The sequence below is a fragment of the Eurosta solidaginis genome, chromosome 2, assembly GCF_040869045.1.
Source record: "Eurosta solidaginis isolate ZX-2024a chromosome 2, ASM4086904v1, whole genome shotgun sequence".
Lineage (NCBI taxonomy): Eukaryota > Metazoa > Arthropoda > Insecta > Diptera > Tephritidae > Eurosta > Eurosta solidaginis.
The window spans coordinates 226,971,047-226,987,927 of NC_090320.1; the positions used below are offsets into that span (position 1 = coordinate 226,971,047).

General features: G+C 35.5%; 1 protein-coding gene across 4 annotated transcripts in view; it reads right to left on the reverse strand.

Moving 5' to 3' along the window:
* Positions 1-16,881, reverse strand: part of fred (friend of echinoid) — an 804,301-nt gene that overhangs the window by 341,799 nt on the left and 445,621 nt on the right. The window lies entirely within an intron of this gene.

Genomic DNA, 16,881 nt, shown 5'->3' on the forward strand with positions numbered 1-16,881 from the left:
TACGGATGACAGTGCGTGGGGATAGGTCGCCTAGTGTTACTTCCACTGTTGTTGTTGTTGTTGTTGTAGCAGTGCTTCGCTCCATCCAATAGGTGCGACTAATCACAAATTGTCATCAATGTCCTGTAACGGAAGTCCAAGGAAACATGCTGTTTCAACAGGGTAGGACCATAATGAGAAGGGTGTTAGAGGGGTTTGTTCCACAATACAATTAAAGAGAGGGTTGGTGTCATGTGGTGACACATTGCAAGCAGAACATGCATTTTGTATATCGGGGTTGATTCTGGATAAGTAAGAGTTAAACCTGTTACAGTACCCAGATCGAAATTGATCTAGAGTGACGCGCGCTTGAACTAGGGATAGTGCGTTCCTCCTCTGCTAGTTCTGCATATTTTTCTTTAAGTACTGGATTCGCCGTCACTGAGGACCTGCTTGTGCTTTGTTGCTATATACGAATATGTTCTCAGGTGCCGTATTTCCTCATAATGCTTACGGTTATGACCCCTTAAGCCCCTGTGCGGTGTAGCCTCATCAATCAGATGTCTGTTAGGATGCCAAGGTTTCTGGGTATTCAACAGAAACTGTTTGATTAGCATTTCATTTCTCTCCCTAATGGGGAGTACTTTCACCTCATTATGTAGATGGTGTTCTGTGGACATAAGAAGAGAATCCGTACCGGTTCTGAGGGCAATATTTTGGCAGGGCTGTATTTTCTTCCAGTGAGTAACCTTTAGGCCTGGCGTCAACATCGGGGACGCGTAGCATGTAATCGGCCGGCCAATTGCTTTGTAAGTAGTAATGAGCGTTTCTTTATCTTTACCCCAAGTGCTGCTGGCAAGAGATTTCAGGAATTTAATAAGATTCTGGATTTTCGGTACGATTGCGGCTTCATTCTCTCCAAAATGTAGATCTTTATCAAACGTTACACTCAAGATTTTTGGGTGTAAGGCAGCCGGTAGAGTGGCGCCATCGACGCGTATGTCAATATGGTCGACATTTGGCGCGTCCGTGTTTTCCATGTTTTCTGTCATCTACTTATTTTCTGAATTTTGCCTTCTGATATTTGATTTCTGAATTTTCACTTCTGAGATTTGAGTTCTGCATCTTGACCTCTGAATTTTGTCTTTCTGAAAAAACTAGTGTTTTCTGAGAAAATTTGTTTTAAATTTTTGTTTTCTGAATTGATAGGATGCACCGATTTTGAAACCTGTATCGTCACTAGAAAGAAAATTCGTCAGAAATTCATCATAGGAAACTAAAACCAACACTCATAGTCCTATGCTTATACTTTTCCATAGTAAAGTTGCATCTCTCTTTTCGCAATAAAGTTTGATCCAATTGAGGTATTATTGCCTAGAAATTTATACATACCCTGCAAAAAACGCGACTAGTGTAGGATTAATCCGGGGTGAGTCGCAATGGAGTATGCGAATATAGCCAGTTCTGATCTCTTTATATGGGTTGGAGTGGTTGCTTTTGTTTGTGCATGTCCTATGGAGAGACCAATTGTACCTGTTTATGCCTGAACGGGTAGCGTAGGAAATGTTCCTCTTTTTACGCCTACGGTTACTGTCGGACATACTATCTTTTCTGTACTGTTCGACACTTCCGCTTTGTACTCCTATGGGAAGTGTCCGACAAGCCCTTTTTGTATCCATACGGGTAGTGTCGGACATATTCTCTTCGTGCCTCTACAGCCAGAGTCACACAAGTCCCTTTTGTTCGCCTATAGTCGGACAAGTCCTCATTTTACCCGTACGGAATTTCTTACGGTTTTCATAATTTTTTAAACTCTAATACAATATTTTTAATTTTTTTTCGTATTGGTATTGTAGAAAAAGAAAAACAATAAAAAGAAAAAATATTACGATAATGGTACATATGGCCCTAGTATTTTAGGTTCGGTATAGAGCTCCGCATTTCTCTGAAATAATGCTATTCAAATACATTTAATATTTTTATTTTATTCATTTCGTAGCTGTTTGTTTTTTATTATTTTTTTTTTCAATTGGCTATATAAATTTCAAACTGGCTGATGCCTAATATGCCCAAAAAGGACTATAGGGGACCAATATATCCCAATGGGGACAAAAATGAGCAATCGAAGACCTTTAGGGATTTATCGCACTATATTTTGCAGGGCAGATTTTTGTTGAAAAAAGGATTCTGTATAAAAACAAGTAAGGAAGGCTAAGTTCGGGTGTAACCGAACATTACATACTCAGCTGAGAGCTTTGGAGACAAAATAAGGGAAAATCACCAGATAGGAAAATAAACCTAGGGTAACCCTTGAATGTGTTTGCATGACAAGGGTATCAAATGGAAGGTATTAAAGAGTATTTTAAATGGGAGTGGGCCTTAGTTCTATAGGTGGACGCCTTTTCGAGATATCGCCATAAAGGTGGACCAGGGGTGACTCTAGAATTTGTTTGTACGATATGGGTATCAAATGAAAGGTGTTAATGAGTATTTTAAAAGGGAGTGGGCTTTAGTTCTATAGGTGAACGCTTTTTAGAGACATCGCCATAAAGGTGGACCAGGGGTGACTCTAGAATGTGTTTGCATGACAAGGGTGTCAATTGAAAGGTGTTAATGAGTATTTTAAAGGGAAGTGGGCCTTGGTTCTCTAGTTGGACCCCTTTTCGAGATATCGCCATAAAGGTGGACCAGGGGTGACTTTATAACGTGGAGTAGCCCTTAGTTTTATATGTGAAGGCGTTTTGGAGATATCGATCAAAATGTGGACCAGGGTGACCCAGAACATCATCTGTCGGGTACCGCCAATTTATTTATATATGTAATACCACGAACAGTATTCCTGCCAAGATTCCAAGGGCTTTTGATTTCACCCTGCAGAACATTTTCATTTTCTTCTACTTAATATGGTAGGTGTCACACCCATTTTACAAAGTTTTTTCTAAAGTTATATTTTGCGTCAATAAACCGATTCATGGCATTTTTTTCAGTTTTCGTAATTTTCGATATCGAAAAAGCAAGCGTGATCATAATCGGATTTCGGCCATTTTTTATACCAAGATAAAGTGAGTTCAGGTAAGTACGTAAACAAAGTTTAGTAAAGATATATCGATTTTTGCTCAAGTTATCGTGTTAGCGGCCGAGCGGAAGGACAGACGGTAGACTGTGTATAAAAACTGGGCGTGTCTTCAACCAATTTCGCCCATTTTCACAGAAAACAGTTATAGTCATAGAATCTATGCCCTACAAATTCCAAAAGGATTGTTTAATTTTTGTTCGACTTATGGCATTACAAGCATCCTAGACAAATTAAATGAAAAATGGCGGAGCCACTCCCATAATGAAATTTTCTTTTATTTTTGTATTTTGTTGCACCATATCATTACTGGAGATGAATGTTTTTTTTTAAGTGGGTGTGTTCGTCTTCCGATTTTGCTAATTTTTATTTAGCACACATATACGTAGTAATAGGAGTAACGTTTCTGCCAAATTTCATCATGATATCTTCAACGACTGCCAAATTACGGCTTGCAAGACTTTCAAATTACCTTCTTTTAAAAGTGGACGGTGCCGCGCCCGTTGTCCAAAATTTTACAAATTTTCAATTCCGCGTCATAAGGTCAACCCACCTAACAAGTTTCATCGCTTTATCCGTCTTTGGTAATGAATTATCGCACTTTTTATAATAGCGATCTGTGATGAGCGCCCTGGAACTTACATACCAAATTTCATCAAGATACCTCAAAATTTACTGAAGTTATCGTGTTTACGGACGGACGGGCATGGCTAAATAAATTTCTTTTCTTGCCCAGATCATTTTGATATATAGAAGTCTATATCTATCTCGATTAGTTTAGTTACGGATTACCGTTATGCGAACAAAGTTAATATACTCTGTGAGCTCTGCTTAGTTAGCTGAGTATAAAAATCGACGCATTTTGATAAGCCGTTCCATAGTCATAAGATCGAACTTTTTTTATAGCCTTAAATAATAAAAGTTCGGATTGAATAATTTATTTCAAAAAAAAAAAAAAAAAAAAAAAAAAAAAAAAAAAAAAAAAAAAAATTATAAGTCCAGAAATAAATTTTTCTGAAGTACTTTTATTGTAAAAGGAATAACAGTTTGTTCCCTACTATATTCAATTATAAATTGCGCTTAATATTAAAGTCTAAATAAATTGTTGTTGTTACACCACTGTGTTGTAAGTTAGATCAGGTAGTTTGTGATTGTTGCGTTGGTTGCTTTGATCGCTATTCGATAAACCTCAGTTATTTTTTGGAATTTTTTAACACGCATTTTAAATGTATACAAACATTTATAAAACATGTTGTTTTTTGTTAGAATTTTTACAAATATTTTAGTGCACGAATTTTCATTAACAACTGAACACATGCAAGCATAAAATAAATGTCGAAGTATTAAGCTTTATTTGTTGTATTTTGCATTGTGTGCTTTTCTTAGCATTTAATTGTTCATGCATATAAATAATGAAATCATGCGCCGTCTGTCACACAAAACCAAAATTACTGCACTATGACACGTTCAATTTCAATTGTTTACATACAGTTGTGAACGGGAAAGTTGCAGTGGCAATTTATAGGAAATGTTTAGAGTTATTTTGTTCTCTCTTTGGCATGCTTACGTACAAGGTAAGCTCAAACATTGCAAAAAAGCTGTAAGGGTAGCAAAGGCTGTGTCATGACAATCCTTCTGCTCCTCAATAGAAAACCCTCGGAAGTCCTTGAATATGGGTAAAGTTCTGTCTGAAAAATACTACAAGAACCACTTCGTAAGAGTAGAAGACGGTGTATGGACGGCTTCCCGAACACCCTCAAGAATACATGCTTCCCTGTATGCGATCGTTCACTAGCGAGAAAATCTCCCTGTAGGCACTCGTATTCCTTGAAGGGATAAATGTAATTGATAATAAACAGGAATAAAATAAGTTCCGCGGTCCACATTTGTTTTCTATTTGAATCACCACTTAGATGGCGTTTAACAGGAATGTCTGGATAGGATATGAGCGTATATCACCATGACCTAAATTCCACATATAGAGAGCAAAACAAAATAAACCCTTTGCTGAAAAGGAAAGAGAGGGCTCCACTCTGAGTAAACCAAGAACTTAAAAGGTCAAAGACTACCGACCGAGAAGCTTGACTTTTTTTGTGATTAAGGTTTTGGACATCTATATTAAGTCAATAATAAAAGACTCAAACCCTTCAACGGCGTAGCATATTTTAATTAAGAGCAGGTCAACAGAAACCGATCTCCATGAATTAAATTTTACTAAAGAAAAATTATTCCACTACAAATATTTCAACCTAGTTTCCTTCTTCGACATAAATAGTGCATTGACTAACATAGAAACCAGCACTTTTACGAAAGCCCTCAAAACGGCCGGAGTAGACAAAAACATATGCGAGTGCATACAATTATTGCTGGGAAGAGAACTATAGGAGTAGGCATGGGCTCGGTGCCAACGACGCGAAACTTCGGAAGAGGAGCATTACAGGCTGATGTTCTCTTCCCACCACTGTGGGTTGTAGCCATGAACGAGTTCCGAATGAGATACTGCTCGACCTTGACGATAATTGTGTAAAATTAATAGCATATGCGAATGAGCTCAAGAGCTTTCCCAAATTGTTAAGCGAGATTCTACAGCTTGCTTTGATCAGGCTGCATATCTGGGTGGAATCGAGCGACCTTAATGTTAACCTAAGCTAGATAGAATTGATATTCGTCAGAAACAGAACCAAACTACCTCAATTTCGGCTGTCTTCATCAAAGGGAGAGAAACCCTCGCTCTAAAATGGGGTTATGTACCTTGTAGTCAGAATAGGCAACAAAGGTAGCTACAAATTCAAAATTGAAAGAAGAGTAGAGAATAGTTAGCAGCATTTAGGGCGTAAGATCCAAATTTACAATATGGCCTTACATAGCAGTCATAAGACCCATCTTATCGTACAGAGGGATGGTATGGTAGCTAGCAGTGGACAAACAGTTCAACATTAGAAAAGTAAGCAAAGTACAAAAGCTGGTCTGTGCGTGGGTAAAGAAGCACTTAGGCTATATTTAACAAACGCCCTTAGCTTTATCTTTAACCAAATGCCACCAGAACTCAAGATGTGTCTTACAGATACTCTATTTTCCACAGACCCAAGAAGTCTAGATAGTAGAGCGAGAAGCAGTATGGACACAGCGGTATCCTCAGAAGGCTAACTGATGTAGATTCGATATCAGATTGCCTTTCGCCCACACTGATTTTTGACAATACTCTGACATTGCCATTGTTAATATCGCATGGCGATCCTGCCAGTTTTGATCTTTAGTTAGCATAAAATTTGCTGAACAAGCAAAAGTGCTAAATTATCAATCTGAAGGAGATCCTGCCAAGTTTTTTTCATTATTTTAAAAAGTATGAAAACTAATGGCAACAAACTGGTTAAAAGCTAGAGGAGATTCCATTCTATAACTGGTATAAACAAATCCAACAAAGGAATTGGAAACCAGAAGCGATCTGACGGACTTTCAACAAAATAACAGTAACAGCAATTAGCAGCATAAAGAAGTGGAATACAAAATTTACCATTAGACTGGCAGCAAAAGAAAGAAGATTCAAGAACGACTGGTGGCTGTTAGCTTTAGATAAGTACATTTAAGATTTAAAATCAATTGAGCGGCCTTATGGATGCTTAACTATTGCTTTAACTAAACTCTTGTTTTGCTTAGGAATTTTTTTTTTATACTCAGTTGAGCAGAGCTCACAGAGTATATTAACTTTGATTGCATAACGGTTGGTTGTACAGGTATAAAGGAATCGAGATAGATATAGACTTCCATATATCAAAATCATCAGTATCGAAAAAAAATTCGATTTAGCCATGTCCGTCCGTCCGTCCGTCTGCCCGTTAACACGATAACTTGAGTAAATTTTGAGGTATCTTGATGAAATTTCGTACGTATGTTCCTGGGCACTCATCTCAGATCGCTATTTAAAATGAACGATATCGGACAATAACCACGCCCATTTTTTCGATATCGAAAATTTCGAAAAATCGAAAAAGTGCGAAAATTCATTACCAAATACGCATTAAGCGATGAAACTTGGTAGGTGAGTTGAGCTTATAACGCAGAATAGAAAGCTAGTAAAATTTTGGACAATGGGCGTGGCACCGCCCACTTTTAAATGAACGTAATTTAGAAGTTTTGCAAGCTGTAATTTGGCAGTCGTTGAAGATATCATGATGAAATTTGGCAGGAACGTTACTCTTATTACTTTATGTCTGCTCAATAAAAATTAGCAAAATCGGAGAACGACCACGCCCACTTTTTAAAAATTTTTTTTTTTAATTCAAATTTTAAAAGAAAAGTTAATATCTTTACAGCATATAAGTAAATTATGCCAACATTCAACTCCAGTAATGATATGGTGCAACAAAATACAAAAATAAAAGAAAATTTCAAAAAGGGCGTGGCTTCGCCCTTTTTCATTTAATTTGTCTAAGATGCTTGTAATGCCATAAGTCGAACAAAAATTAAAAAATCCTTGTGAAATTTGCTAGAGGCTTAGCTTCTAGGACGGTAACTGTTTTCTGAGAAAAAGGGCGAAATCGGTTGAAGCCACGACCAGTTTATATACACAGTCGACCGTCTGTCTCCTTCCGCTCGGCCGTTAACACGATAACTTGAGCAAAAATCGATATATCTTTACTAAACTCAATTCACGTACTTATCTGAACTCACTTTGTATTGGTATAAAAAATTGCCGAAATCCGACTATGACCACGTCCACTTTTTCGATATCGAAAAATACGAAAAATAAAAAAATGCCATAATTATATACCAAATACGAAAAAATGGATGAAACATGGTAATTGTATTGGTCTATTGACGCAAAATATAACTTTAGGAAAAAAATTGGAAAAATGGGTGTTACACCTACCATATTAAGTAGAAGAAAATGAAAAAGTTTTGCAGGGCGAAATCAAAAGCCCTTGGAATCTTAGAAGGAATACTGTACGTGGTATTACATATATAAATAAACTAGCGGTACCCGAAAGATGATGTTCTGGATCACCCTGGTCCACATTTTGGTAGATATCTCGAAAACGCCTTCACATATATAACTAAGGGCCACTCCCTTTTAAAACCCTCATTAGTACCTTTAATTTGATACCCATATCGTACAAACACATTCTAGAGTCAACCCTGATCCACCTTTATGGCTATATCCCTAAATGGCGTCCACCTATAGAACTATGGCCCACTCCCTCATAAAATACTCTTTAGTGCCTTTCATTTGATACACATGTCATACAAACACATTCCAGGGTTACCCTAGGTTCCTTTTACAACATGGTGATTTCCCTTACTTTGTCTCCACAGCTCTCAACTGAGTATATAATGTTCGGTTACACCCGAACTTAGCCTTCCTTACTTGTTTTTTTTATATTAACTTTGATTGGATAACGGTTGGTTGTACAGGTGTAAAGGAATCGAGATAGACATAGACTTCTTTCTATATATCAAAATCATCAGTATCGAAAAAAAATTTGATTGAGCCATGCCCGTCCGTCCGACCGTTAACACGATAAATTTAGTAAATATTGAGATATCCTCACCAAATTTGGTACACGAGCTTATCTGGAACCAGAATAGATTGGTATTGAAAATGAGTGAAATCGGATGATAACCACGACCACTTTTTATATATATAACATTTTGGAAAACACAAAAAACCTGATTATTTAGTAAATAACTCACCTAGAATGTTGAAATTGGATGTGTGGACTGATATTTAGACTCTTGATAAAAATTTGAAAAAAACGTTTAAAATGGGCATGGCACCGCCCACTTGTGATAAAATCAACTTTACAAATATTATTAATCATAAATCAAAAATCGTGAAACTTATCGTAACAAAATTCGGCAGAGAGGTTGCCATTACAATAAGGAATGGCTTAAAAAAAATAAACGATAAGGGTCGTGGACTATAAAATAAGCTATATCTTTGCAAAAACAGCTTTATATCAATGGTATTTCTGTTCCCAAGTGTATTTATAACAGTAAATAGGAAAAAGATATAAAACAAGTTTGAAAGGATCGTAGACTAGAATAATAAGCTATAACTTAGCAAAAAATAGTTTTGAATCAATGATATTTCACTTATAAAGTTTTATTGTAAGAGGAAATGGGCGGTGCCACGTGTTATGTAGAAAATTAATTTATCTGAAATGAAATGTACAATTGAAGCTCACGCTGAGTATATAATGTTCTGTTATACCCGGACGTAGACACCTTTACTTGTTTAAGTTAGGACTAGTATTTAGTTGAAAAAAAAAGTATAAATTAAGGTATTACTAAAGATCAAAAAAAAAAAAAAAAATTAAATAAAATATATATTTCTTTTGAATAGTTTGAGAAAGAAGAAAATACAAAATAAACAAAGAACAATTTTTATTTGGGTAAGTTGCAATGCCGAGGGACTTCAAAAAAAAAAAAAAACAAATAAAAACCCTCAAATGGTGGGATGAAAATACAACCTTAAAATTAGAAATAGTAGATTACGAAATGGAGTTAAAATGGCTAAAACCATTTTGGAAAAAGATAAGCATGAATAGGAAACCCACAATAGAGAATGTAAAAAATCCCACAAGCAGGAAAGAAGAAACCATGAGGATGATTAGAATGGTAGGGATTAAAATGAAAAAAAAAAAAAATATATATAAAATTTAAAAATTGTTTGTTTATGCATAAATAAAAATAATACAAAACAAAAGTTTATAAGAGTTATTCTTTTAAAAAATTGCATAAAAATAGCACAGAAATAATCTTAAAAAATATTTTTTAAAATTAGTTAAAAGAAAAATAAACTATACCCAACTATTAAAAAAAAAAATATATAAAATCTTCTTTTTCAAAATGTTAAAAATTTTAACTTAATCAAAAATCTTTCTAAATAAACATTTTAGAATAAAACTTTTAAATAACAATTTTTATAATGTTAATTAAGTAAAATAAGTTTACAAAATTTTGCTCAATAAAGACAAAAACTATGAAATTTTATTAAAAGTAATCTCAAATTAGAATTTTTCTTCAAAGTAACAGGAACATTTCTTTTCTCTTAAAAATGTCTTCGTGGACCAACATCGCTCACGGCATTATGATAGCAATAGCTGCTTATGAGGTAGGAAAAGGAAACTCTGAAACATCAGATAATAGTACTTACTTACTTACTTACTTACTGAGTTTTCACTGAGCGCTTTTCATAGCAGAAACACACTCGGAGTGCTTGCCAAACACTGCAGAGGGGCGACTTCGCTTAGAAAAATTTTCTTCTAATTGAAAAACCTTATTTATAAAATTATGATGTTACTTTGCCCGGGGTGTGAACCCAGGGCATTCGGTGTAGTAGGCGGAGCACGCTACCATCACACCACGGTGGCCGCCTCAAAATCTATGCCAAGCATAAATATAGGTAGTTAAAACCCGTCACAGATCGTATCAAAGAAACATCATTTTTAAAACCAAACCCAAAACTGAGGAAGAGCAAAGAATAGTTAAAATAACCCTCCAAATAGCAACCTTCAAAATGTCTGAGTTGACGGTAAAGGCAGCTTCATTATCCCCGCCTAAATTCAATGACAAATCAGGAATTTGCATGATTTTACAATTCACAATAGTAGTTTCTAGGGAAGTATGCAAAATACTAAAATACTAAAAAACCAGGCAATAGGAACAAACAAAAAAATGATGAAAAAGTCACAAAGAGAACCTATAAACATATATAAAGCGCTATATAAATTTGCAACAAAAATACATGTCGCGCTCCTTTTCAGAGAAAAATGGTAGCGTAAGAAATACGGGCAACCTGATTGTTGATGATAAAATTGACTTAGGCCAATTCCTTATCAGGCTGTACACATGCTGTACAAATGTCGCCAATCTAGGACTTGTAAAGAATAAAAAACACAGTTGTCTTGAGAGACAAATAGGTGATAAATAATAGAATATTTACTGCAGTAGGCAAACTTAAAATAAAAATAGGTACCCAAGTTCTCTAAGATCAAATAATTGCACTAACACAAGAGGTTGTGCATGTGACAAATTCCGGTAAAAATTAAATAATTCTTCATAAATATCATGACGATTCTGTACTGGTGTCCGCCGCAGAAATCGCATGAGACACATAAGGTCACAAAAAAAATATACCTGGAAAATACAATAAATATAAAATGAATTTTTAAAGATACGATGATTTTTGCTCCCACTGTACCATTCTTTTGCCCATTAATTTGACTACTACTAATACATAACTACCTTGCTATTCCATCAACTCTTAAATTTTCCGTATTTCTTACTTTATATATTCTTAGTTTAGTCGAACTCAATAAACAATGAGGAGCATTGTTTAATAAAAGTAATTAATACAAGAATCATTCATCTTTAGTGTTTGACAGAAATACCATATTAAAGAAATAAATATAAATCAAGCCGGTCTCCTCTAGGAATAGGTCATAAATTTAGGAAAAATAGGAATAATAATGAGAACCAAAGGAAATATAAATCATTTTTATTCTTTGTTAGAAATTCCATTTTAAGCAAATAAATATAGGAGATTTAGTGTTAGAGAAGAGGCCTCTCGTAAATTAAATAATGGGAAAAATATTTTTTTTTTACTACATAAACATTTTTTTTAGGAAAATAGTTTTAACTAATTTACTATATAGAATACTAGAATAGGAAATAGCAATAGGACCAATAAATAAATAAAATAAATTTAAACTAATATAAAACCTTTAATAATGATCAAACACTTTAATCAAAAATCTACTAATTATACATCCTATCCATTATGCATCCCACCTTACTCAAAATAAACACTAAGGACAAAAGAAAACAAAAAACAGCATGCCATAAAAAAAAAACATATAAAAAACCAAAGTCAGCATAATAAACACACATGTGAAACAAATATAAATAGCTATAAACAAATCTATTACTGTCAATATCAAGTTACCACTATGCAAAAAATTACAATAGAATACAAAAGCAATTAAAACTTTTGTAAACACAAGCAAAAACTAAGTGGGTCATTAAGTCTCTTGAATAGTCATATACAACTGTCTTCAATTATATATGACTCTTCTTTAGGCGGATGGTGTAGCATTATGCACTTCTCTGCAAATGCATTTTTTATGCGTATATAAATATCGACCGCACACATTCAAATTGCATTCAAATTACAACATCGACCCACATAAATTATGTTCAACCCAACACAGCAGAATTTCAATATCACATACAAATGCCGACAGCAAGACCCATATCTGTTTATATTCGTCAACTCTATTTTACTGGCACATTAACCAACTCGCTAACAGCATGACTGAACGTCATTAACAGTTTGTCAATGTGCCTGCCAAAATATTTATATGCACATAAAAAACAATATTTAAAATTAGGTCAAAGTTATATGCTGACACAGAATGTATGTATTTGGAATGTAGATACCTTTAGTTTGTAATTATTAGTGTAATTACGCATGTGTAAAATAAGAAATTTTGTATATATAGAAATGCATTTCTTCAATAAACACAATCATATTTTAACGCTTCACTTTAGGGTTTCTTTTTATACCCTTCATGAACATGAAATGGTATATTAACTTTGGACCGTTGTTTGTAACGTTGAGAAATATAGATGATAGACTCACCATTAAGTATACCGAATTGATCAGGGCGACGAACTGAGTTGATATAGCCATGTCCGTGTGACCGTCCGTCCGTCTGTTCGTCCGTCTGTCTGTTTGAACGCAAACTAGTCCCTCAAATTTTGAGATATTTCAACGAAATTTGGTACAAGGATGTATTTTTGTAATATATTAGACATTTGTCGGATCCGGTAGGATAGGACCACTATGACATATATCCCCCATACAACCGATCATTCAGAGAAGACGATTTTGGTCATTCCTGCCGCAATTTAGAAAGTATACATGTGAAACTCGGTGATATATATTCTAATATATCATAGAAGATATCCTAAAAAAATCACTATGATCGGAGCTATATATAGTTATATCCCATACAACCGACGTTCAAATAGAAAGATTTTCGGCCATTTCTCCCTTAGTTTCCCATATAAAAACGTGAAAATTGGTGATATATATTCTAATATATCATAGAAGATTTCCTGTGAAAATCATTTCGATCGGAGCTATATATAATTTATAACCGATCCTTCAGGTAAGGGGGTTTTTTGCCTTTTTTTATTTTATATTTATCTTAAAAATCGTTTAGGTATGTACATCTGTTCACTATATATTTCTTATCTTATACATCCGATTATTTGGAGATTACAAACGGGATAAGATTATTGTTCAGCCTCATTCATGAAAGGTATGAAGACTTCAGCACAGCCGAAGGCAGTCCCGTCCTTACTTGTTATTAATTGTTGTTGTTGTTGTTGTAGCAATGCTCGCCCCACCTAATAGCCGCAACCGATCACAAATTGTCATCAGTATCCTCTAACGGGAGTCCAAGGAAACTTGCCGTTTCAACAGGGGTGGAACATAAGGAAAGGGGTGTTAGAGGCGTTGGTTCCACATTACAATTAAAGAGATGGTTGGTGTCATGTGGGACACATTGCAAGCGGGGCATACTTTTTGTATGTCGGGGTTGATTCTGGATAGGTAAGAGTTTAACCTGTTACAGTATCCAGAACGAAGTTAAGCAAGAGTGACACGCGTTTCCCTGGGGAGTATGCGTTCCTCTTCCGCGAGTTTTGGATACTTTTCTTTAAGTACTGGATTCACCGGGCAATTCCCGGCATAAAGGTCCGACACCTGTTTATGGAGTTCACCAAGGACCTGCTTGTGTTTTTTCGCTTCATACGGCTGGGCTCTCAGGTGCCGTATTTCCTCAAAATGCTTACGGAGATGACTCCTTAAGCCCCTAGGCGGTGCTGGTTAATCAATCAGATGTCTGTTGGGATGCCCAGGTTTCTGGGTATTCAACAGGAACTGTTTGGTCAGCATCTCATTTCTCTCCCTGATGGGGAGTATTCTCGCCTCATTATGCAGACGGTGTTCTGGGGACATAAGAAGACAGCCCGTGGCGATTAGTTGTTAATATTACACAGCGGTGTTGGTGCAGGGGTTTTATTCGAACAACTAAAATTGGCACTCTCAATCCGTTTTTCAAACGCAACTAGTATCCCTCAATAAGAGCTATTAGGAATAAGGAAGGCCTGTTGATTACTGAACTAGAGGGTTATGCATATTCTCAGAAAGCCAAACAGCGCCAATGGCATTGTTTCACCACTTACGTCCTCCAAGGCCATCGACACGGAAAGTAGGATATTTAATTTTATATAGATAGTAAACAAGATGAAACTCTGCGCCTTTCGTATGGAGTAAAATCTAGAAAATTTTTCGGAAAAAACATTGTCAAAAATCAAAGCGAATTCAAAGAGACTTATATTTCATACAACTAAGATTGATTGTTTTACAAAATTATATACCAAAAAATATTTTGAAAAGTGTAAATAAAAAACTCAAAATTTAAAGGCATAATGCTATTTACGTGCTCGCAATTGTATGTAACTACATTCATGAATTCATATTAATTTCAAATAATTTTTAGGTTTTATTTTATATTTTCTCAATTTCCATATGTTCATTTGTTTGTGTGACTATGTGTTCGTTGTGTGTAATTGTTTACAATTAGCTAAGTGTTTGAAATGTGATCCCTTGTGTCATGCTGAGCCGACATAAAGGTTGGTTTATTTGTTTTTGCACACAAGTTCGCATAACATACCCAGCAGTGAGTTCAACTAGTTTTAGGCTTTCTTAGAAATAGTATAAGTCCCATGCGAAATAGTCGGCCAGTTATGTCTTTTCCATATTGATATTTTTAGCATGCGGCGGTATAACGGAATGTCAGTTTTTGGATTTCGAACAAAAATATACCACTCTCAAACTATATCCAATTTGACCCAAAAGAATTTTTAGTTCAGCAAATGTGAATAAAAATCATTGAAATGCCACAGAGAATCGTGAAAAGTAATCAGTTTTTATGTTAAAGATTACAATCCCAGGGAAAAACTAAAGAAAGTCGAGGCATAACCATCGGGTGAGGTGATTTTGACCTAGAACTTTTTAACATCTACATTCCTCCTGTCACTTATTGTCCAAATGGCTTTCGCCTTGATACCTGTGCGCTACTTAGAGGCGAAAATCAACTTATTCTCGACGATTTCAACACAAACCATGACATTTGGCATTCCAGCCTATCAGTTGACATCAGTGGCAGGGAGCTAGCTGAGCAAATAGACAAAAAAGACCCTTACTCGAATCGCGGGAATCTCTCAAAGCTCGCTAGGCATTTCCATCGTCAGTGCAAGACTCATAAGCTGCGTTAAATGGTATCCGATGCTTACCTTAGAATATGGCCACCTGACCATACTCCTTTCAGCGATTAGCTAATTTCATCTCCTTTAAGAGGCGAACTTTTACTAATAAACATTCACAAATAAATCTTTTGCTACTCCCCCCATTCCGACTGATGTTCGGCAAGACAAGCGCGCGTTCTCTCCTTAGATTCGCCACGCTTACTTCATACAGGATGAAGCCGTAAAACTGGCAAGAAAATGTGACTTAGTGAGGCCCTCATTTGGGTGGTTCAAGATCTTATAGTAAAAACCCAAGTTGAATGTTAAGGCCAAGGGACCCTCCAATTCTTTTATATTTGAATAAAGAAGTGAGGAGGCAAAATTTCAAGGTCATAGGTCATTTGGAAGACAGTGCTCAATGGTGTTTAAAATCTGAAAACTGGATTTTTTCTAAAATTTCTGGAAAAAATGATTAGACATGTTAGGATACAAGAACCTTAATATATATGCATGTTTTAAAGTACTAACCTTCCTTAAAATAAGTACATTTTATTGTGAATATAAATAATCAATATGAAGTCTTTAAAATTTTCCTTTGGAAGTGGGCAGTTTCTATAGGATTTCTAAAACGACCTTCTTTGTTGGTACAGTCGGAACTTGTTTTCGGTTAGCCTCTAAAATCTGCAGCAACAGCTGTTTTTCCTCCTCATCATTTGTTATGAGTTTGTTAAAATCTTGAATTAGGTTAACGCCCCTTTAGCCGATGTCATTGACCACTTTGATTTTATTAATTGTATTTCTTGCCTCCTTAAACTCTGGCTTCTGTTCCCATTCACTTGAGTGTTTGTCCAAAAAGCTTTGCTTTATGTTTAGCTTAGTAAACAACAACATTGTTCTACTATTAGCAAAATCTGCCAATTCACATTCATCACTTAGTAAATTGCATTTCCTCTAATCATCCTCTCCGGTGCAGAGAGAGAGACATCTTATTCACAATGCTTACTTTGTTTTCATGGCTCACTTTTGTGGAAAAAAACTGATAATCCGACCAGCTCTTCGCATAGGTACCACAAATGTGACTGCATTTTTTTATGGTTTTAACTATCTCTTCATCAATTGCTCAGTATTTCCCAGCCTCTTTCCAAAACATTAGGTCATTGAAAGCTGAATTGGTGCTGATTGGAGCCTCTACCCAGTTTTTCACGTGCTCCAAAACGGATAAACCAAATTATTTTTATCCTTATTTGTGAGATAAACTCCTTGATTTTAGAAAAGGCGCAATTTATATGCATAAATAAGCTTAGCCATCTATCGAGCGTGATGTATTGGCCCAGATGCTCTCCAGTGTATTTTTTTCTATTGGTTGCCCCAACACCAACAGCGTCAGTTCATTAAGTTCGAGGTAGTCATCTCGAGGATGATCTTTCTTACTTAGATGGTGAAGGAAGGAATCGATGGCACTACTTCTTAACTCAGCTTTTCCAGGAGAAAAAATTAATGTTGTGTGG